General features: G+C 39.4%; 1 pseudogene; it reads right to left on the bottom strand.

Moving 5' to 3' along the window:
* Positions 1 to 8,141: 8,141 nt before the first annotated feature.
* Positions 8,142 to 21,720, bottom strand: LOC147523435 (subtilisin-like protease SBT5.4; annotated as a pseudogene).
* Between the last annotated feature and the right edge of the window lie 1,022 nt (positions 21,721 to 22,742).

The following is a 22,742-nucleotide window of genomic DNA, read 5'->3' as shown; positions in this document are numbered from 1 at the left end:
TCTTTGCTTAATCCAAAAGATAACAGTGAATTTCAAGTCAATGGACAACGCCTAAAACATTACCACGAATTACGCTCACCAGATGTTGAACAAACTCTTCTTTAGAATCCAGTATACACTGACTAGATGTTTCGTTTGGCATACTCAATCTTGTTTCTATAGAGGGTATGCCATTTTGGTAGCCGGGCCATCTTCTATCTTATGATCTCCAAAGTTTTTTGAAGTGTGTGGTTGGAAGCGCCGAAACCTTAGTCCACGAAAACTCTTTTTCAGAACTGAGTATTAATGTCTTCTGCAACACGAGCAAACGCATTTTTGGTAAACGATGGGTACCTAAAATTTCACCTCCTTCCTTCTTTCCCTTTTCTACTCTCTACCTCGCTGAACTTCAGCTAATCATTTGGTGTAAGTCTCACTCATCACTCTAATAGGGAATGGTCGTAGTTCTTTTTGCTCGTAAACGACGTCGGCGAAGGATGGGCTGGTGTATGCATTGCCAAACACCCCTTCCGGTTACAGGCCCCGACTTCCTATCCGATACTAGCCGGTTTAAGGTATACTTTTGTCTAACACCACCGCGTGGGATAATCTTTCGCCGCCGTTTCTCCCACAGGTTGGGATTCGTCTTGAGAATCTGACGTTAAAAGACTCGATTCGTCTTGAGAATCTGACGTTAAAAGACTCGACTCGTCTTGAGGATCTGACGTTAAAAGACTCACCTTGTAGATATGTTTATATTGTTGCCTTTTCCCTCTGCATTAAGTTTTGCACATGAGATTCGTGTCCAACCTCGGATGTCGCATACTTGGAACATAAACGGGCAATGGATTCTACCAGACCAACCCTAGAATTGGTTACTTTGAGTTCCCTTAGGGCGGTTTGAAGATAGCCATATATAATAAGGGCAATTTTATTAGACCGTAGCGCGCACGGTCCAGGATGATACCGTCCTGCCCCTAACCCCATAATACATAAAGGTAAAGCCACAGTCTGGCTGGATTGGGTTCGCTCCAGAGCCGACATGACAGTTGTCTATGATTTAAGATGGTGACTCTCCTGGACATCCAGTGTTTTTCATGTATATCTCCCTTGTATATAAATAAAACCTTTGTTTATAAATAAAACACTCTCCTTCTTTTTTCTTTTAAAAAAACTTGTGACCTTCAAGAATGACTCATACAATTGGATAGCATTTTTCGTGCCGATCGTTTCGGCATCTCATTCGTCCAGATGGTCTTTTTCATTCGGTATCTCATTCCAAAATGGTCTTTTTCATCCTTTTTTTTACACTGAAATATTACGTCGAGGATGGTACCCTCTTTTACACCATAAGCAAGCATTTTATTCCAGAGAATTGGTCTTGTTATTTTATAAAAGCGGTTATTTCTAAAACGGACAATTCTTTGTCCGTGCTAACGGATGCTTAACATGAATTGACTATGAAAATCATCTCTCGAGGTACTTCAAATTCCTATTACAAACCAAGGAGTACACCTTCGGGGATTCACCTTTTGATAATATCCGGCATCCGATGTTTGCAACTATCCTTCACGGCTAATACAACCAGAAAAACCGTATTGTTTATCGGCGATCTTTACAAAAGAACCAATTATCTGTGATCCAATGGGTAGCTCATAATGTCCTAGGCACGTCTAAGACTTAAAATAACCAAACCCTCCTCCATTTACTCGGGTCTTGCAGAGTAACCGCAATGATTTTTGCATTATTAAATTTCTGCGGAATGCGATAGCGACGCGTGCGCGAAAAAGGCAGCTCCTTTACCAACCATTGTGACACTTATCATAATACATTGGGGTTTTCTAGTACTTCTCCTCATACACCTCTTCAAACATCTAACATTCTTACCATTCACTCAAGATGTAGGAACGGATTCGAACCCCGACGTTGCAAGAACATATGGGTCGTGCAGAACAAACGAAGATTGTTCCACCAACAACATCTTTACTGAAAATGCATTATGCAACGTATTTAATCCCATGGAAGGGCTTCGCTTAATTTAACAAGGATGATGACATTATTCAAACGTCGTAACATTATTATCACCTAGCCTTCTTGAATTTGGGACTTATGTGGACAATAAACGAAGAGGAACAAGCACAATTCTTGCACCACAACCAATTCTTGGCAAATCACACTCTCATAATGGAGAACCACGCCGAGATTTACCGCAAAAACAAAACAAAATGTTGCAACATTTGCATTGTAACGGATTGACGCATAGAAAATCTTATAAACGGATCCCTCCCACAAAAGGATCCTCGCCGTTACTTGGGCCAATGAAACCATTTAAATTTTGCAATTTTATATTATTTATCATTTTCTTTTTAGTTTTTAATTTTCGTATGGTAATTTGTTTTTACTTAATTATTCTCATCATACTCTAATATTTGTTTATCCTTGTCTAAAATAGGTCACATTTTTTTCACACATCTTCTACAATGGAAGCTCCAAAGATGATTCCAGAACAATCTTTCCACTCGTTGTTGAATTCTCCGGCATATGGACATCTTTTCAGAGACTACATCACTCGAGTTGGTTGGAACTCTCTTATTCTACACCCGTAGCAGACGTACTCCCTAGCTTTGGCAACTTATTTTTATGATCACATGGAAGATCTACCAGCTGTCCAAGGTTTCCCTTTGAATGGTTTTACACTACGTATTGGTAACACCCGACACGCTTTTTATGAGCCAACAGTGGCTATGGCTCTAGACCTTCCTCCTATTCAGCTAGATCTCCCCATTCAATACATGATAGAGAATGACCTTAATGACTATTCTAGGGAAGATTTTGCTGCCCGGTATGGCGATGGCCTTGCCCACGTCAAAGAACGTGCCGAAGCTGGCCGATGGCCGGACTTCACTATTCCACTAGCCAGTATGACCATGAATGTTGGAACTGCCATGTTATTTATTCTTCGAACATCATGGGGATTGACATTTTTCCATGCATCAAATCGGGCGTGTAAGACATTCCATGCATTGGCCAAAGAACATACCACCTTCGACATTACGTAACTAGTAATTGAGAATCTTAAGAAGGCTCGGTCTTTTCGCAACACTATATCACCCTGCCGCCATTTAAAGATGCGGGATAGTGCTAACGCATTTCCTCGGTTTTGAGGCCACCTTTCAGATCGGGTAAAGGTCGACTCTATGTGTCCAACAAACAAGATAATTCGTTTTTTTGCGATTTCGGACATGGCGGCGCCTAAAGGTATCTTAAGAAAGTTCGTTCTTTCCCCGATGATGATAAAATGATAGCTCATCTAGACAATGCAAAGAAGAGGAAGTGGGAGGAAGTCCGGAAAGCTATGATAGATTGGCGGGATGCAAAGGAATGACATTTCTGAGGGGACGAGGCAAGGAGGGACTATCCCCCCGCCAAGGTTGGGGCAATGTGAGTTGATGCATGTACATATTTGTTTTACGTTTTGATGTGAAATAAATAAATAACCTAACGGTGTGCTACTCTAACATGCAGTGTGCTTCTACTTTTATGATGTATAATATATAGTGTGTTACAATAAATTTCGTGGAAGATGTCACTTTTTTTTTTGCTCAAAGCCTCTCGGTATACTCTTTCTTCCTCTTAACACTTTGAGGACACGATTGTCCGATCGTTTGGGGTGGTGAGAACCTTTTGCAAAAATTAGGCATGCATAGTTGTATATAGTTACTTAATGTCTAAATAAACGATTTAGTGACAAATTCTCGTTTCTCTTTCTATGATGAAAAATATTTAGAAATCTCACCCTAGCATCAAAATTAGGACTTGTCCTTAGAAACTTAATTTAATACGATGCAATAGTTTTACATCTTTTTTCATGAGCATTCATGCACTGACTATCATTAAATGTACACAACAGTAAGTTTCTGGGACCCACGGTTAGACAACTTAGTTTTCCATATCCTATAAGAATCTAACCAAAAGCCTCAAAATGTATGATATATGAGTAATGACACAGAGGAGTAGTTCTTCCGAATAGAGAAGTTCACACGTCTACTTACTTGATCACTACCCAAATCCTAGGCGAGAATTTAGGTCTTCTTTGGATCGATATAGCCAAAAATTCACACTTGTAAAAAAAAATTACCGCTAGTCGCCCCACTGAACCTTTCATTAATCCTTTCTACTTCACAAAAAAAAAAAAAAAAAAAAATCATTACCCATCTAGTAACCACAAATAAATAAGCCTACCTAGATGATGAGTATGAGAAATAGGATGAAGTGTAGAAAAATGAAGAGAAAAACCTTGTCAGAAATCAAAATCAGTTACCTGTTTAAGAAGAAAAGAAAAAAAAATAGAAATATGTTTCCAAAAATCAAAAGAAATGTCAAGGTTAGAATTCCCCCCAAAAAAAATCAAATCAAAAGGGAATACAAAAGCTTGAAAAATCCAAATATGGAAACCCATGTTAGAAGCAGGAAAGAAAATAATGATTCTCTAGTATAAATATCTCGAAGACCTTATTCTCTCATACTTATCATTTTTGAATTTTCTATTCCATTTTCTTCTACACTACCACCTAAGCCCCATAACACCTAATAAAGACATCTAGCTCAATTAGGAATAGGATAGTGTGATAATAAGTAGTAGTTGTGACTTCTCGACCTCGGCTCCTCTAACTGTCATTGAGTATGTGAGGAAGCGTGTGCCCATGCTGACACCGGAGATAGCAAAGCTTGAGTGGAAAAATAAGAGAGAAATTGTGTTTCGACACATACCGTGAGAACCTACTTAAGGACGCTTATCCAAAGGATCCAAAACGCCCCCTTTCAGACATTTCATTATTAGATCACTGCATGGATGCTCATACGTAGATGTTTCGATTATTGTATGTATCTTAACTTGAATTTCAAAAGAATAAAATCCTTGTTTCCCCTGCTAGTGAGATGTCTAGATACCTGAGATTAATTAAAGAAACAAGCCTTTGTTACTAAGTCGTTGTAGTATAAATGAAGTTTGTGAGTATCTTCTCTCGAAAACTCTCACGAGGTTATAACTTCCCCACTAGGAATTCCCTAGTGGTTCAAGGCCTTGTGATGCATACGGTCAATGCAACCGCGACTGCGAAATGAGATTTAGCTTAGGCAACACATTTTTACCACTTATCGTTTTAATGTCTCTTCTTTGCTCGAGGACAAGCAAAGTGTTGTTTGGGGTGGTGTGATAAGCACCCAAAACCGTAATATTAAACCTCGAGAGACATAGCATTTTGGTCGATTATGTGTTTAATAATCATGTAATAATTATATTTTTACTTTTACTTTTAGGTTTCCGCAATTAAAATGAATATAATGATAAAACATGCATCGGCACGGAATACTGAATATTTGAAGTTTCCCACTCAACCCCGCGTGAAGCCCAACAAAGCCCGACTAAAGCCGAAGTTTCTAAAAAAACAAAACCGGTCGTAAGCGGGTCCACATATAAAGTGACAAACTTTCAAGCTCAAATCGGATAAATCTAGATGCCGACGTTGGCTAGTGAAGTTTGCCAAGTATGGGAATCTGGGAATATTTGAAGTTTCCCACTCAACTCCCGTGAAGCCAACGTAGAACGACTAGAGCGAAGTTTCTAAAAGAACAAAACCGGTCGCGAAACGGGTCCACATATATAAAGAAGCAACAAACTTCCAAGCTCAAATCGGATAAATCTAGATGCCGACGCGTTAGTGAAGCGCCATAGCGACCGAGGCGATTTAACTCTGCGCAAGGACGACAAAAAGTCGTAAAAAAATCAAAATCGGGCGCGACCTTAATGGGACACACTAAGTGGATCCACTCAAGGGCCCGTAGGCATGACGAGTCAAGATAAAGGGTGGCAAATGATGGTTTCAATTTGGTACCACCTGGCAAGAGAGAAGACACGTACCAATTCAAACCTGAAATGAGCTACAAAACAAAAACTTAAAAAGCAAAAAGACAAAAAATTAAAACGGATCAAAACAAAACTTTGATTCTCAAAGTTTTGAAGAAATCAATTAGCTACCGAACAAAACTCAATTAAATGGTTCACAAGCCATCCAACCTATATATATGAGGGGGTCGCCTTCATTATTTCCCTTTCAGCATATTAATACTTTAGCTTCCACCTAGTTAGTTTATTTTTCAAGATTTTACATTACGTCATTTCCATTCCAAAGAATCTTTAAATAATCGTAAGTTATTTTACCCTTAATAATATTTCATTTCTTTTCTAGTTTAATTCTATCCCGTGCATTTATTTACTTAATGTATACAACAAGTTTTATTATTCCTTCTATGACCATGAGCTAATCCCCCCGTGGGAAGGTTATCTCTTTCGTGTAAAATCGGATTGACTCTTTTAATATTCTAGAGTCACTACTTAGGAATTAGGTTTAGATTTGATATCCGGTCCCAAAATGACCGAATGTACAAAGTTGGATCTGATGCTCCAGAAGGCGACTAAAAATATTCTAGCGTCTCTCTTTGGTGTCGAATGACTCTCCAATTCATCCGGTGATGTGAAATCGAGCCATGAACCTGGAAATAATATACCGAGATGAGATATTATTGAAACTCCTTATGCTAGTGAAATGGGACCTAGAGATGTGGGCATGCACTAGGGATCAATACTCGACGTCGTCTCAAAAACGGGCTAATTAGAGATGTAGTGATGTGGTAATATAAACCGTTGAAAAGCGATTCTCGCATGAGTATGACTAACTCTCTTCCCTGTTTCTCTATTTTTGTTTACCTACATATAATCGCCGTAGTAATTTACATTATTTGCATTCGTTAATTTAATTAAAACCAACTAAAAAAAACCTAAAAATTCTACTCACCAAAAGTTGTAATTGGGTTGTGAACCTATCCGCCCTAAGATTTGGGACGATCCCTTATTCGACCTATCCTATCAAACCCACGTGAGTAAGATAACTTGACTAAAACATACGACTATACAGACGTTGGACTTTGGACTTTGGACTTAGGTCTTTGGATTTGGACTTTGGATTGTGGACCTCGGACTTAAGAAAATAAGTAACTGAAAACCAAAACGTGTATAAATATGTGTTTTATCACCTTTCCAAATATCTTTGCTCCAATCACTTAATGACGCGTGTCCATTCTTCTTCTTCTTCTTCACTTTCTTTCCCCTCATATATACCTACAATATTTCAATTATAGAGAGATATTGAACTTTATATCGATATCTCGATATTCGAAGAAACATTAGGGCTGAAATTTCAGCTACGATATTTGTCCACGACATAGACAATTTTATTTTCGTCTCCCGTTTCGTTCTTATAAGGAATATATGGATGTGTGACAGTGTGAGACCTTGAATCTCAGTGAACAGCATATATGATAATCACATTATTGCTATATATACTACTGCTTTTTCCGTTTCGTTTTTATGCCTCTTTATTCTATATATATAGAGAAAATGTGATGAGCTCCATTTATAAACGTTTCATATTGAAATAGGACTCCTCACGGAATGATATCCATCAGACCATACCAACTCGCCAAACGCATAATTGCTGATGAGACCTCCTTTACTCTTCATAGTAACCCTAAACATCTCCTCCCCAATCTTATTAAAGGTCAGGCGTGCTTGCTGCACTACTACAGTACTACTGAAACTTCAAAGGGTTAAGTGCAATATTTTGAAAACCGAACCGGTAATCCAACTGATTTTTTGTTAAAATGGTTCAACAAAGTTCAACCATGGTTCGACTCGGTCGGACCAATTAATATTTATTTAGCAAATTTTTTAATAATTACAATAATAAAATGAATAAATATATATTTTAATTTAATATTAGTTGCTATTATATATCAAAATAAATTTCTTATATAAGAAATACATAGTAGTATGTTGGTTTGGAGTTTGGATTATCTTGTTTAGGTGTTAGGTTCAACTCCCACATTATCAATTTTTCAAAAAAAAAAAAAAAAAAAATTATATAAGGGTGATCCGGTTTAGAGATGAACCGGTTCGCCGGTTCAACCACGGTTTAAACTTAGACCGAGAGTCTAACCATAAACTCAAGTTTTAACTGAACCGAACCGAAAATTTACCGGTTCCGGTCGGATCCCGGTTCAACCACCGGTCCGGTCCGGTTTTCTAAACACTGGTTCAGTGACATTTACATTGTATGTGCCACCAAGAGAGATACAGACTCGGTGCACATGCCGGGTTTAACGGTGAATTTAGTTATATGAGTCTCAGTGTAGCCAGTGGAGCATAAGAAGTTCAAGTAATCATCAACACCTAAGTCGTATATCAAACCAGGATCCATTGCCCTATTCGGCCGAACATGTCCTGGCGCGCACCATAGCTGAATGGAGTAGTCTTGATCATTGAGGCGTTAAGTATTATTGGCTTCTTCGTATTATTTCGCGTTCTAGCTGAGATGTAAAATGATTGATTGAAAGAGTGGCCCCATAGACAAGATATGAACTGTGGGAAAAGGGGAGTCATATGGCAATAATTGCTGATTTTATTGCAGCGGGACTCCAATCAGGGTGGAGCTTTTTGAGTAGACTAACAATACCGGAAACATGAGGGGCTGCCATTGATGTACCAGAAAGATTGTTGAATAGAAGTCGACGCTTGCCATATGGTTATGGTATAAATGAAGGTCCCGACCCTTTGAGAAAAGCTGATATTATAGTTACCCCTGGTGCTACTACATCAGGCTTTTATGGATAACAATGTATGTTAGTTAGAACCAAAGTTATATAGTTGAAGGAAATTTGTATAGAAAAAATTATAAGGAAAACAGTTTTTACAGAATAAGAATTTCTGGTGTAATAGAATTGGGTCCTGGGGAGGAGAAAGAAGAAACCATTGGCGCTGGATTCACATTCGATCCATTATGGTTTCACAGGTGTGATATAAGCGACGGGGGTCCTAGATTAATACACAGAGTCTCAAAATCAATGCAGATTGATAGATGTAAAGATACATATGCAGAACAAGTAATTGAGTTTGATATTATTATCAGAACAAAAATTCCCTCCGCAGTGCTTAAGCGCGCGCATTTTTCTGTCATCAGATCAACTCATCTCTGCCCTTGAAAGGTTCAAGTAAAGACCCTCCATTCTCCTAGACGGGGAACATGTGAGGTGAGACGATGCTTACGTACCAATCACTTGGGACTTTGAAGCGAACTTCCAATCAGTATTATCACTATGGTCGATCAGTGTTAGTTCAAACAATTTACACGTGATAAAGTGCAACGTCGTTATTAACAAGTATCATCCCAACTCCTGCATGCAGAATCCACCGTCACCCCCTTGATCATCCTTGAATGTGTGTCTGTATGGTAGTTACATACGACTATATTTTTCCCTTTACCTTTGCTGGATCTAGAGAGCCCACAGTACAAACTTGTCTGCACGCATAAATATACTCTTATCATGAATGTAGATATATAGTTATGTGTTGGGAGATTTCACTAGAAGGTCACACCTCAATCTAGCTACTTTCTATCCCAAATGATTTCAACTTGGAGCTCACACCAAGGAAATCACCCACCCAAGACTTTGGTAGTTATCACAACAACCTCAACAAAGCAAAACCACTACAATATCATCACAATCCATAGCAACAATAATAATGGAAGTAACAATGCAAAGAGACACAGAGATTTAGGTGGTTCGGTAAATGTTACCTACATCCACACACAAGAGCGAGTTTCCTTTATAACAAAGATTGGAGAGTTTACAAGAGATCAAGAATCAATAAGAAGAGGGCCTCACTCTTTAGCTATGAGCTCCCACAATATCCTAGAAATGAATCAAAAGTTGTTCTTCAAAACCCTAATCTATTTCCTTTATATAGGTGTACATAGACAAAGTGGGAAGTAAATGGGCTTGGGGGGGCTCGAGCTTGGAGCGTATGGCGCTGGTACGATTCTTCATTGTCCAGCGCGGCGCTTAGGTGACAATTTTCAATTTGGGAGAAGTGCGCTTAGGTGAGCTTTTGAGTTTCTTCTTTAGGCAGGAATATATGGATTCATGATGACGGGGTGAGTGTGGTATACGGACACGGAGCAAAGTCGGCGGTTCCAACAAACCCAACAATCTCCCACTTGAACCTTCGAGATTCTTCATGCACATCACATCTCAATTGTAACAACTCAATCCAAATCCAAAAACTAAAGAAACACTTGGCCATCCATCATGGTCTTGGTCTTTCCACCGTTGAACACTTCAACTTCCGCCTCCACAACACTCTACCATGACATAGACATGTTCCTGATACTCCATGAATAATACAATATCCATTTCACCGCTTCCCAATGATGTTTGCCAAGGTTAGCCATAAACCTCCAAGCAACTCCCATCGCATGGGATATATATTGCAAACCATGTACCATCGCTAGGGGTTTGTCGGGAACCATGCAAGCTCTTATCACCTTGCACACCATATTCTCTATCCTTCCAGGAAACCAAACCAATTGTCGCGTGTAAATCTCCTCAACATGGTCACAATGGAGGTGAGCAGGTTTTCACATTTCTTTTAAGATTTAAACCTTCCGCTACAACAATACTAAAACACCGACCGAAAAGTATTTGGGGAGAATATCATTGCCAAATATTTCTTGGAACCATCATGTTCCTTCTTGACTCGATACACCCATTTGCTCTGTAGAGTCTTGTCCTTGGGTACTTTGGCCAACTCCCAAGTGACACTAAAGACGAGGGACTCCGTCTCATCATGCATAATAAGCTCCCACTTGCTAGCATCACCAACCTCCAATGCCGCATCATAGCAATGAGGTTCACCATCATCAGTAAATAAATAGGTGGAGGGAGGATACTTCATGCTCGGTGCAGTTTGTTCGATAACCTCCCTCGGCACGCGAGGTGGAGATGGACTTGGTGCGTAGTCTCTTCACCCGAAGTCACTACTATCATCATCCGGGACCGTGGAACTTCCAACTGATTTTTGTAAGAGCCTTCCAACTCAACATACTCGGTGTCAAAGTTCGCTCCATAGTGCTTTTTTTCGTCCTTGTACAAAACCATCTCACCGAACAAGGCATTTCTTTACTTAATAATTTTCGTTTTGGTCATCCCAAAACGATAACCAAGATCATCATCGCCATATCCAATGAAGGTACAATTTGACATCAAGCTTACTCCTAGCTTGGTCACTAGTGTGCACATAGGACTCACACCCAAAACTCTCAAATGGGAAAGGTTCACATCCTTCCCACTCCACACTTCCTCCGAATTCTGAAATCCAAAGGTACCGATGGTCCTCGGTTGAAAGGCTGGCTAACACTTTCTCTGTTGAATTGTCCGGGCAAGTTTGCTAGTGTACGCGATACACCTAGCCCTATATGTCGTTGTTCTAATCATCCGCTTTTATGACCCCATTCTCCCCGAGGTGTCCCTCATAAAGTCTTTTCCATCTTGATGCCATCGTTAGCACAATACTTCTCAAAACCTGAATCAACATACTCTCCATAATTATCAGAACCGGTTGAACTTCACCTGAAGCATGTCTCATTCTCAACCATGGCCTTCCACGCCTTGAACACTTCCAATTCGGACTTGTGTCTCAAGAAATAGACCCACACCTTCCTAGTATGGTCATCAATGAAAGTCACAAAATATAACTTTCCGCCAAGTGAAGAGACATTAGCGGCCCCTGACATCTGTATGAATCAACTCAAGCTTCCTAGCTTTTCGAGTTCGACCCATCTCTGGAAAAAACTCACCCTTCTCCTCGCTTTTCAAACATGCAATTCTCACGTAAGTCAAAGTCCGCCGTTTAACGGAGTTTACCCGATTGGAGGAAGGACTTGCATTTTCTCACTCATGTGACCGGTCTGCGGTGCCAAACATTTGGATCCTCTTTGCCATTTGCCACGGCATTGACCCACATTGCGGTGTGTAGAAAGTACCATCCTTGTCGCCTTTAGCGAATATTAGAGAACCTTTTAGAGATTTTCCAAGTATCCTTCATGAAGATTGTAACAAATCCTTCACTAGCCAATTGACCCACCGAAATCAAATTCTTCCTCAAACCTAACGTGTCGAACATCCCCTTTAATAACCATGTCATATCTTTCAACATAACACGGACATCACCTTTGCCAACAATGGCACAAGATTGGTCATCACCAAGAAAGACCTTTCCAAGGTCACCTTTGGTGTAGTTCACAAAGAACTCTCGATTTGAGGTCACATGGAATGATGCGCCGGAATCTAAAACCCAAGACTCCTTATTGTTCTCCATCGAACATATCAAAGCATCATCTTCCACTTCAACTACATTAGCTTCTTGATTCTTCTTGTAGTTGTCATTTCTAGGTGTTTGGCATCGGTTACTATAGTGGCCAGGCAAACCACAATTGTAACATATAATGATACTATCATCTCTAGGCTCATCACTAGGGGCATGAGAGTTCATTCTCCCCCTTCTATTTCTCGGTCTATAACCCTTGTGTATGTGCATCCCTTCGCCTCGGTTTCAAAGCCGAACCCGATGTCGAGGCTCCATCCGAACTCCTTCGATTTCCTTGCTAGTATCATACTAACCACATCGTCAAATTTCAACTTATTCATTCCCGCCGAGCCACTAATAGCCGCAACCGTAGCCTTCCAACTTGGGGGCATTTGTCCTATTATCGCCAACGCTTTCACTTCATCACTAAATGTAATCTCAACCGACTCCAATTGGTCTTTCGTTTGGTTGAATTCATTTAAGTGGTCCTTGAAGGAATCATTCTCCGACATTCTCATGGAGAAGAGCTTGGTAATCAAATAGACTTTGTTCGCGGCCGAAGGTTGCTCATACATGCTGCGTTAGTGCCTTCATGAAGCGCCGCCGTCTTCTCATTTTTAATATGAAGGGTGACTTGAGAGATCAATCGGATTGTGGCCAAGGCCTTTCTATCTAGCAAATCCCATTCAAAACTCGCTGGCTTCTCTCCCATCAAAGGTTCATACAAATCCTTTTGATAGAGTATGTCCTCAATTTGCATCTTCCAATAGCCGAAGTTTGTTCCGTCAAACTTCTCTATCTTGTAGCTTTCCTTTTCGGTCGTCATGACTCTCACTGAACCAAAACAACGGTGGAGAACTTCTCAAAGGAATTTCTTCAAACACCTAGCTCTCTCTGTGCTAAAGGTGGAGTCTTTCCTCACACACCTTGTTCCAATGATTCAAAACCGTGCTCCGATACCACTTGTTGGGAGATTTCACTAGAAGGTCACACCTCAATCTAGCTACTTTCTATCCCAAATGATTTCAACTTGGAGCTCACACCAAGGAAATCACCCACCCAAGACTTTGGTAGTTATCACAACAACCTCAACAAAGCAAAACCACTACAATATCATCACAATCCATAGCAACAATAATAATGGAAGTAACAATGCAAAGAGACCAGAGATTTAGGTGGTTGGTAAATGTTACCTACATCCACACACAAGAGCCGAAGTTTCCTTTATAACAAAGATTGAGAGTTTACAAGAGATCAAGAATCAATAAGAAGAGGCCTCACTCAAACCCTAGCTCAACAGAGCTCCCAAATACCCTAGAAATGAATCTCTCAAAAGTTGTTCTTCAAAACCCTAATCTATTTCCTTTATATAGGTACATACATAGACAAAGGAAAGTAAATGGGCTTGGGCGCAATCGGAGCTTATTTCTTCATTAAAGAGCGACAATGGCGCCTCTTCATTCCCGAGCGAGTCGCGCTTAGCAGTGCGCTTAAGCTTCTTCTTTAGGCATCATTTGCCGCCCTGAATCAGATCGCCCTCTTCATCGATGCCCTTGAAAGTGTGGTATACGGACGGTGGAGTCTTTCCTCACACACCTTGTTCCAATGATTCAAAATTCTCGATACCACTTGTTGGGAGATTTCACTAGAAGGTCACACCTCAATCTAGCTACTTTCTATCCCAAATGATTTCAACTTGGAGCTCACACCAAGGAAATCACCCACTGAACTTTGGTAGTTATCACAACAACCTCAACAAAGCAAAACCACTACAATATCATCACAATCCATAGCAACAATAATGGAAGTAACAATGCAAAGAGACCGCGAGATTTAGGTGGTTCGTAAATGTTACCTACATCCACACACAAGAGCCGAGTTTCCTTTTATAACAAAGATTGGAGAGTTTACAAGAGATCAAGAATCAATAAGAAGAGGCCTCCTCAAACCCTAGCTCAACAGAGCTCCCCAATACCCTAGAAATGAATCTCTCAAAAGTTGTTCTTCAAAACCCTAATCTATTTCCTTTATATAGGTGTACATAGACAAAGGGAAGTAAATGGGGTGGGCCGCGAATTTCGGACTTGATGCTGGCGGCGGCGGTATAGGACTATATTTTTCCCTTCGCGAGCGAAAAGTGCGCTTTGCTGGGCCCTCTTCAATAAAGAGGGCCCAGTGCAGCTTACAAAGCTTCTTCTTTAGGCATCTGCACGCATAAATACGAAGCGGTCGCGCCCTCTTCATCAGTACCAGGGTGAGTGTGGTATACGGACACCGGAGCAAAGCTCGACGGTTCCAACAAACCCAACATTATGAACTACAGAAGTCTCGTAATCTCGTATTACCATTCCTGTGTATGAACTATAGAAGTCTCGTAATCTCATATATCGTTATGAACTATAGCAGTCTTCTATGAAACAATTCTCTCTTGTTTCCTCTCATAGTTCCTACAATTCGTTTGCATTGTACATATCGTACCAAGCATGACATAGATAGTGAAAGTGGGTTTGTCCTTACGCATAATCATCTGCTACTATACGTCGTCAAATTTACCATCAGTGGAGCTAATAAGAGGATATAACTTCTTCTCTGGTAAATTTTCAGAGGAAATGTTCCTCCCCTGAGAAAAAAAAAGAGTTACTGGGCTGGATTATCGGCTTTGGATGCTATTGCAAACAAAAAATAAAAAGTACTGTAAGTCTGTAAGATATCCATAACAAGAAAATACATACCTTGATACTCATATTATTGCCAAGCTGAACATATATGTCACAAAATCTCGATCCATGAAGCTTGCTCCAACAGTCAAAATCCATGGTGCCACATTATCAACTGAAACTGGATTGGCCCTTCTATTCCCAGCTAAGCAAACCACAGTGATCCCACGCATTACAGCATGAAATGATCCGATCGCAACCCCTTCTGCCATATAATCTTCAGGGCTACCATCCAATGAAACTGATAGCACATCGACTCCATCGTGTATTGCTACATCAAAGACTGCAATTACATCTGCTCCCGGACATGCTTTTTTATCAGCTCTTGGCCAACACAATTTATACGTGGCCACGTACACGTGCATTTAGTGCACCACCTTTTGCTATCCCATTCCCATGACCAAATGCTCCCGCAACAAAACGTCCTCCAGCTATTGATAAGGTATGAGTTCCATGACCATTTTCATCACGCGAAGTGGCATATATTTGACTATGGTTTTTATAGTGATTTTTGTTTAAGTATCTGGCTCCAATCAATTAATCAATTTCCTGTGATTCACATTTTTATGATGACATTACAATCCACGGATAAAACTCATAAAAGTATATTATGGTGAGGAAAGGCGGAAAGCAATGGTAATGTATCAGTGGGACCTTTTACAACTTACATAGACACGAGAAGTTAAGGTGGCAGATGAGCCGATCATCGAAACCACCCTAGGTAGTCCATCAGTGAGAAATTTGAATGCAGGTAATAAAGTTGTTGCCCTTGCAAATGACACAACACTAGTTGCTATCTCTGATATTGTTCAAGCTACTACAATAGGAGAATGTGCCATTGGCATAGAAACTCAACAAGATAGTCTACGTGTTCTTCAAGACAAGCACCACCATATGTATGAAGCTCTTGTGAATACAAGTGAGGATGAATGCTCGAATACTATCGATGGTGAGGTCAATAGTGAGAAAGAGAATGAGTTATTCAATAACCACATTATTCTTGCTACAAACCAAGTTGAAGGCACTCATCCAAGAACTATTGATCGAGGTTATTTCTGAAATTTTGGCAGTAACACCTCTGATTAATGGAGAACTATTGAGAAGAAAAATAAAACTAAGAAGCACGTTCAACGATCTTCTGGTGAAATTGATGATCCCACTCTCACCATGATGAAGAAAGTTTTCTCTTTGGTCAGGAAAAAGATTAATTAAGCATCTTGATGGTTATATTAAAGAGGTTTGGGATGAGCGAATGAGTCAGATATTTGCTTGCATCCATTATGGAACCTTCTTCCGAGAGTTTGAGAAGGACCAAAACCACGTTTCGAAATATCATATCACCCAGTCTCGGCCAAACAATTATCAGAAGGAGAGTAGGTGGAATGAGGTACTTCTAGTAATGGTGTACTTTGAATAGATTTGGTGTTAGGTTTGAGGTTTTAGAACCTAATGACTATACTCTTAAGGAAGGTATGTTTGAAGATGATGTCTCAGGAACTCTATATATAACAAGTTGATTATCAATAAAAACATGTGGGGCCAGCTTTAATTCCAGCTTAACTATTCAAAAATAAAAAAAAAAAAAAAAAATAAAAAATTAGAATGATAAGATTTGCTATTTAGAAAGGATGGTGCAGTTTGTTGTACGCTTATTATAATTATTTATAATATTCTTTATCAATAAAATTTTCAGGTAAAAAAAAAATTAGTTCTATTTTGACAAAATCCTTTGTGATTCGGGGCCTAACACCTATATCAGAGGAAACGCCCGTACGTTAGTAAGTGGGCTAGTCTTTTAACATAAACATTCATGCTCAAATAAATGGGCCTCACCACCGTACGTCAATGTTTCCGATTATCACATTTGCTGATCTGCGCCCAACTTGGCTGCCTTTCACTTGCAAGGAATTTTATTGTTTTTATGACCCCCAAGAAAGTCCTAAATGCGTCGTGTGTAAGTCATTTTCCTTTATTAAGAAAACTGATATTACATCTGGATGCTCTATGTAAGAAGCAACAAAGAACATTAGACACACAACAATAATAATCAAAACTCGTCAGAAAACATGGTGAAAAAATGAAAAAAAGATGAATAAATTTGACATAATGTTTTTACCGTACTTGAAATCTCTTTTGCTTCTTCTTCCAAAGTTGCAGCAAAACCGTTTATATATTTTGTAAATGAGTAAAACATTGCTTTTTTGGCCTTTTGTTTACCTACTGTTAATAAATTTCAATAAATATATGTAAATCAAATTTAGTTGAAAAACTACTTTTTATTATAACAAATAACTAATAATGTGCTACCTCCCTAATAAGAACGATCCTAGAAATTCATGATGAGAGTCTGTTACTATTTCAAAATCAGTAGACGACGGTGTGAGGGGACGGTGTGAGGGATGTAATTAACTAGTATCATAAAACAGTAATAAGAAAGCAAGTAAAACTTATCACTGAGGATCTCGGCACAATTTCCTTAAGATGAAAAACGCCGCCGGTATGGTTGCTGCCAGCCTCAAGCGTACGTCTCCCAGGATACAACAGTGGATGAGCGTGTCACCAGCCAATGACCAGCTCTGCATGAACTCTCAGCATACTCCAGACAAGTTTTTAATAAGAGGAAAATAATGTTGTGTTTTCGTGTTTTGATAAACAGGAGAGACCTTAGTTTTATAGATCTGAAAAAACGCAACTCCAGGCTAGAGTCACGACTCCTCATTGCCTGATTTATGGTTTGACTCAAAGATTTTGTAACTGTTACAGTTTTGGAAAGAAGACCAAAAAACAAGCCCAGTACTCGCACCCACGCGAAGCCCAATTGGGTGGATTTGCACTGGCGGCGGCGTGTGTGGGCACATGCGCAGACTAAGGTTTTGGAGCTCCCAAACCAAGGAGGCCTTGTGTGCTTGTGAAAGCACCTCCTTATATCTCTACACTATCCCTCCATAAGGACACAACCAATATAAACTTAAGAGTCTTAAGTTTAGTAACCAATGTGGGACTAAAGCCCCCACATTAGAGTGTAGTAGATACAAAAAGGTCATGGGTTCAAACCCATGAGGACACAAATTCCTTCACATTTCCAACAATCCCCACATGAATGGAATTATTAAGAAACGTAAGAAAAGAAAAAACAAAACAAGAATGTCCGGAGTATGAAGAAGGGTTATGAATGGGTCAAGGTGTCATACGACTTGAACCTTCGCTTGGTGTTTGTCTGTCGGGATTACTAGTTGACCAGTGACCTTAGTCTTGAACTGTTCAACATATATGTAAGCCAAGTCAACAGGTAACACTCATAACTTCAAAAAATCATCATAGAGTTCCCTCGGTTTGTGCTCAGATAGCCATGAGCTTCCTGGGTTTCATGAGTGCTCTAGAGAACAAGCCTATATGTTCTCATAGGAAGGCGGCTTTTACTTCCTCACTCATATAGGTGCCTCTATCAGGAGTGTAGTGTATCTTTACACCCCACTGGAAAAACCAGCTATAGAAAGCATTAAGAGTATTCACTCATCCTTTAAATGATACAGAAGGTACTACTACATCATAGGGATGGGTATAGAGTTTTCACTCTAGGTGTAGTACCCCACAAATCACGCAGATAACTTGTTTCCCCATTGAACCTTGATTCGGGATCTCCATTCACGAAGGTTGGGTGTCGGTTATCGGATGATTTAATTAAATAGGCAATTAGTCTTTAATAGACTTTAGCCCCATCCCCTCGATGTACTAAAACCAGCTCTCTAGCGGGCCTTTAGTTAAAGGATCGACTAAATTTTCTTTTGACCTCACAAAGTCAATAGCTATGATCCCATCTCTTAACAACTCGCCGCAGACAAGTGTTATGTCTTCGAATTTAATATGTCGAGAATCCCATTATAGGAAGTATTTTTGGCCCTCAAGATAGCAGCTTGGCTATCACAGTGAATAGAGGAGAGTGGAACGGGTTTAGGCCAAAAGCGGGATATCCATCAAAAAATTCCCGATCCACTCTGCTTCCTCACTAGCTTTGTCTAAAGCTATAAACTCAGATTCCATAGTGGAGCGGGCAATGCAAGTTTGCTTAGATGATTTCCAAGACAACGCACCCCCGCCATAGTGAACACATAACCACTAGTGGATTTAGATTCCCGAGAATCAAGAATCCAATTGGCATCATTGTACCCTCGCTACATTTGGATATCGCCATAATGACCACCATAATTTGAGGTATATTTCAAATATCTCAATACCCGATAAGAGCATCCCAATGCTCATTCTTTGGGATTTATGGTGTATCTATCGAGTTTGCTTACGGCGTAAGCTATGTCGGGTCTAGTGCAGTTCATAAGATACATGAGATGCCTTATAACCCTAGAAAACTCTAACGGAGATACACCTAATCCAGTATTTTTGTCAAATGTATACTAGGATCATATGGTGTTCTCGGCGGTACAAAGTCAAATTGATTAAATCTTTTAAGCATTTTTTTCTACATAATGAGATTGAGACAAAGTAATTCCATCGTAATTATACACTATCTTAATGCCAAGAATGACATCACGATACCCAAATCTTTCATGTCAAAATGCTTACTCAAAAAGGATTTAGTCTTATTGACGGTCTCTAAACTGGTTCCAATGATCAACATGTCATCCACATATAAACAGATAATTACACCAGATTGTTTCTCAAATTTACAATAAATGCATTTATCTGCCTCATTAATATTAAAACCATTAGAGATTAGCACACTATCAAATTTCTCATGCCACTGTTTAGGAGCTTGTTTGAGAAGTAAAGAGATTTCTTTAGCCTACAAACTTTTCTCTCAAGGCCTTCTAAAACAAACCCTTCTGGCTGATCCATATATATCTCCTATTGTAATTCCCCATTTAGAAATGCCGTTTTAACGTCCATTTGGTGAATTATGAGATTACGAGTAGAAGCAAAGGCTATTAACATTCTGATAGATGTAATCCTTGTCACGAGAGTAAGTATCAAAGAAATCAAACCCCTTCTCTCTCTGTTTATAGCCTTTTGCTACTAATCTCGCTTTATATTTATCAATGGATCCATCCGCCTTTAAGTTTCTTTCTAAATAACCATTTATTCCCAATAGTTTTACAACCGGGGGCAACTCAACCGGCTCCCAAGTGTTATTGGTTATAATGGACTCATATTCACTTAGAATGGCCTCCCTCCAAAAATGGCATCGAAGATGACATTGCCCCTAAATAGGGTCGAGGATCATCCTCTACCAAGAAAGTAAGGAAATCAGGTCCAAAAGAGGTGTTAGTCCTAGGTCTCTTGCTCCTCCCGAAGTTCAATTTCATCTCAAGAGAAGAATCTTCTCGAACTCTAGGAGCAAGTGTAGAAGAACTTCGAGTCCCTCCCGATCTCTCAATAAATGGGAATTTATCCTCAAAAAAAGAAACATCCCTAGACTCAATAATGGTATTATCATCAACAAATTTATTTTTAGATTTGAAAACTAAAACCAGAGGCACCTATGCTATGCGTGCATACCCAATAAAGACACAATCTACAGTTTTAGGGCCAAGTTTAGTCCTCTTGGGTGTTGGTATAGATACCTTAGCCAAACACCCCTACACTTTTAAAGAATCTATAAGTCGGTGTCCTATTTTTCCACATCTCATATGGAGTTTTATCTGTGTCTTTAAAAGGTATCTTAACTTATTCAGAATATAACAGGCTGTTAGCAAAGCCTCCCCATAGGTTCATAGAAGCCCCAGAGCTATTGATCATTGAATTGATCATATCTTTGAGAGTCCTATTTTTCCTCTCTGCTATCCCATTGGATTGGGGAGCATAAGTGGGCGATGGTCTCATGTACAATACCATTATTTTCACAAAATTTATTGAAAGGACTAGAATATTCACCTCCTCTATCGGACCTAACTATTTTTATTTTCTTGTCTAAGCGGTTCTCAACTTCAGGTTTAAAGGAAATAAATTTAGCTAAGCTATCATCCTTACTCTTAAGAAGATAAACATGACAGAAACGTGAAGCATCATCAATGAATGTAACAAAATATTTATTACCTCCTCTAGTCATGTAACCTTTAATATCACATAAGTCAGTGTGAACCAATGCCAACAACTCAGTGTTTCTTTCTACCTTTTTGAAAGGTTTCCTAGCATATTTAGATTCTACACATACTTCACATCTCTTATTTTCAGAAATAGTATTCTTGGATATGTTACCTAGATGCATCAGTTTTTTAATTGAAACATTATTAACGTGTCCAAGTCTACTATGCCACAGATCAAATGACTCAACCATATAAGAAGAAGTAGATGCTTTATTAAATTCAAAATCAGTTACATTGAGCTTAAACAAGCCTTCATCTAAATAACCTTTACCCACAAAGGTTCCCCCCTTAGTCAGAACAAATTTGTCTGACTCAAAGACAAGTTTGAACCCCTTCTTACTTAAAAGGGAACCAGAAACCAGATTTTTCCTAATATCAGGAACATAAAGAACATCCTTCAAATTAAGAACATTTCACAGAAGTGAACTTCAAATTAACAGTCCCTTTTCCTTCAACTCTAGAAGCAGATGAGTTACCCATGAACAGACTTTCTCCTTCTCCCGAGGAGTGAAGGACGAAATGCACTTTTAGTGCCACGGATGTGTTTGGTAGCCCGGTGTCTACCCACCCGGTCGATCATGTTACTCACCAAGTTAACCTCGGTAACCATAGCGGAAAAGTTACCATCCCGAAGCGACATTTGCTTGTGCCTTATCTTTCTTCCCATCATTCGGACCTTTTTGAATTCTGATCCAGGGGCTATATGACCTCGAGATCCGCACACATAGCAATGAATTTCAGGATTGTAAGGTTTCTTTTAAAGTGAGGTTGGGATTTGTTTATTCTTTTTCGATATGGTTTCTTTTTGACGGGAATTTAGTTGATTTAGACTTAGAAGAACTAGCAGCGTTACCTTCAACCAGGTTAGCCTTAGCCTTCATTTCTGAAGTCTCCACATTGATTTCAGCCTTCTGTTATCCTCCTCGATTCGAAGGTTGACGATCAGATCTTCTAGGGACATCTCTTTCTTCTTATGTTTGAGACTGTTTTTGTACTCCTTCCATGAGGAAGGGAGTTTCTCAATTATGGAAGCAACCTGGAAACCTTTGCAGATTTTATAACCTTCCTGCAAAATCTCATGAATGATTATTTGCAGCTCCTCCACTTGAGAAACAACAGATTTCCCATCTTCCATCTTGAATTCGAAACTTTCCTACAAGAAACTTCTTAGAACTCGCATCTTCATTAGCATACTTCTTATCAAGCAAATTCCACAATTCTCAGCGATGATTACACAAAGATAAACATCATACAAATCAAGGGAAAGACAATCAAGTATATAATTTCGACATAAATAATCTTTCTTTTCCCATCCGGCCCACACCACCGTAATCCACCGGGTTCATCTTCATTTTCATTGTACATGGGTTTCTCAATCGAAATCCATTCAACCGGCCAGAGTAGTTAGATAAAATCGCGATTTTCATCTGCAAATAGCTTTAAAATTTCTGCCATCAAAAATTTCAAGTTTGACAGACTTACCACTAAGTTTCTCCATCTTAGCAGTATAAAGAACAAGCGAGCACAATACTAGATAATCACAAGTTTTTTCGTCTTAATATTGTAATTAACTAGTATCATAAAACAGTAATAAGAAAGCAAGTAAAACTTATCACTGAGGATTGTGCTCGGCACAATTTCCTTAAGATGAAAAATGCCGCCGGTATGGTTCTTTGCCCCACCGCACGC

This window comes from Coptis chinensis, chromosome 1, assembly GCF_015680905.1.
Source record: "Coptis chinensis isolate HL-2020 chromosome 1, ASM1568090v1, whole genome shotgun sequence".
NCBI classification, from domain to species: Eukaryota; Viridiplantae; Streptophyta; class Magnoliopsida; order Ranunculales; family Ranunculaceae; genus Coptis; species Coptis chinensis.
This window is presented reverse-complemented; position numbering and strand designations above follow the sequence as displayed.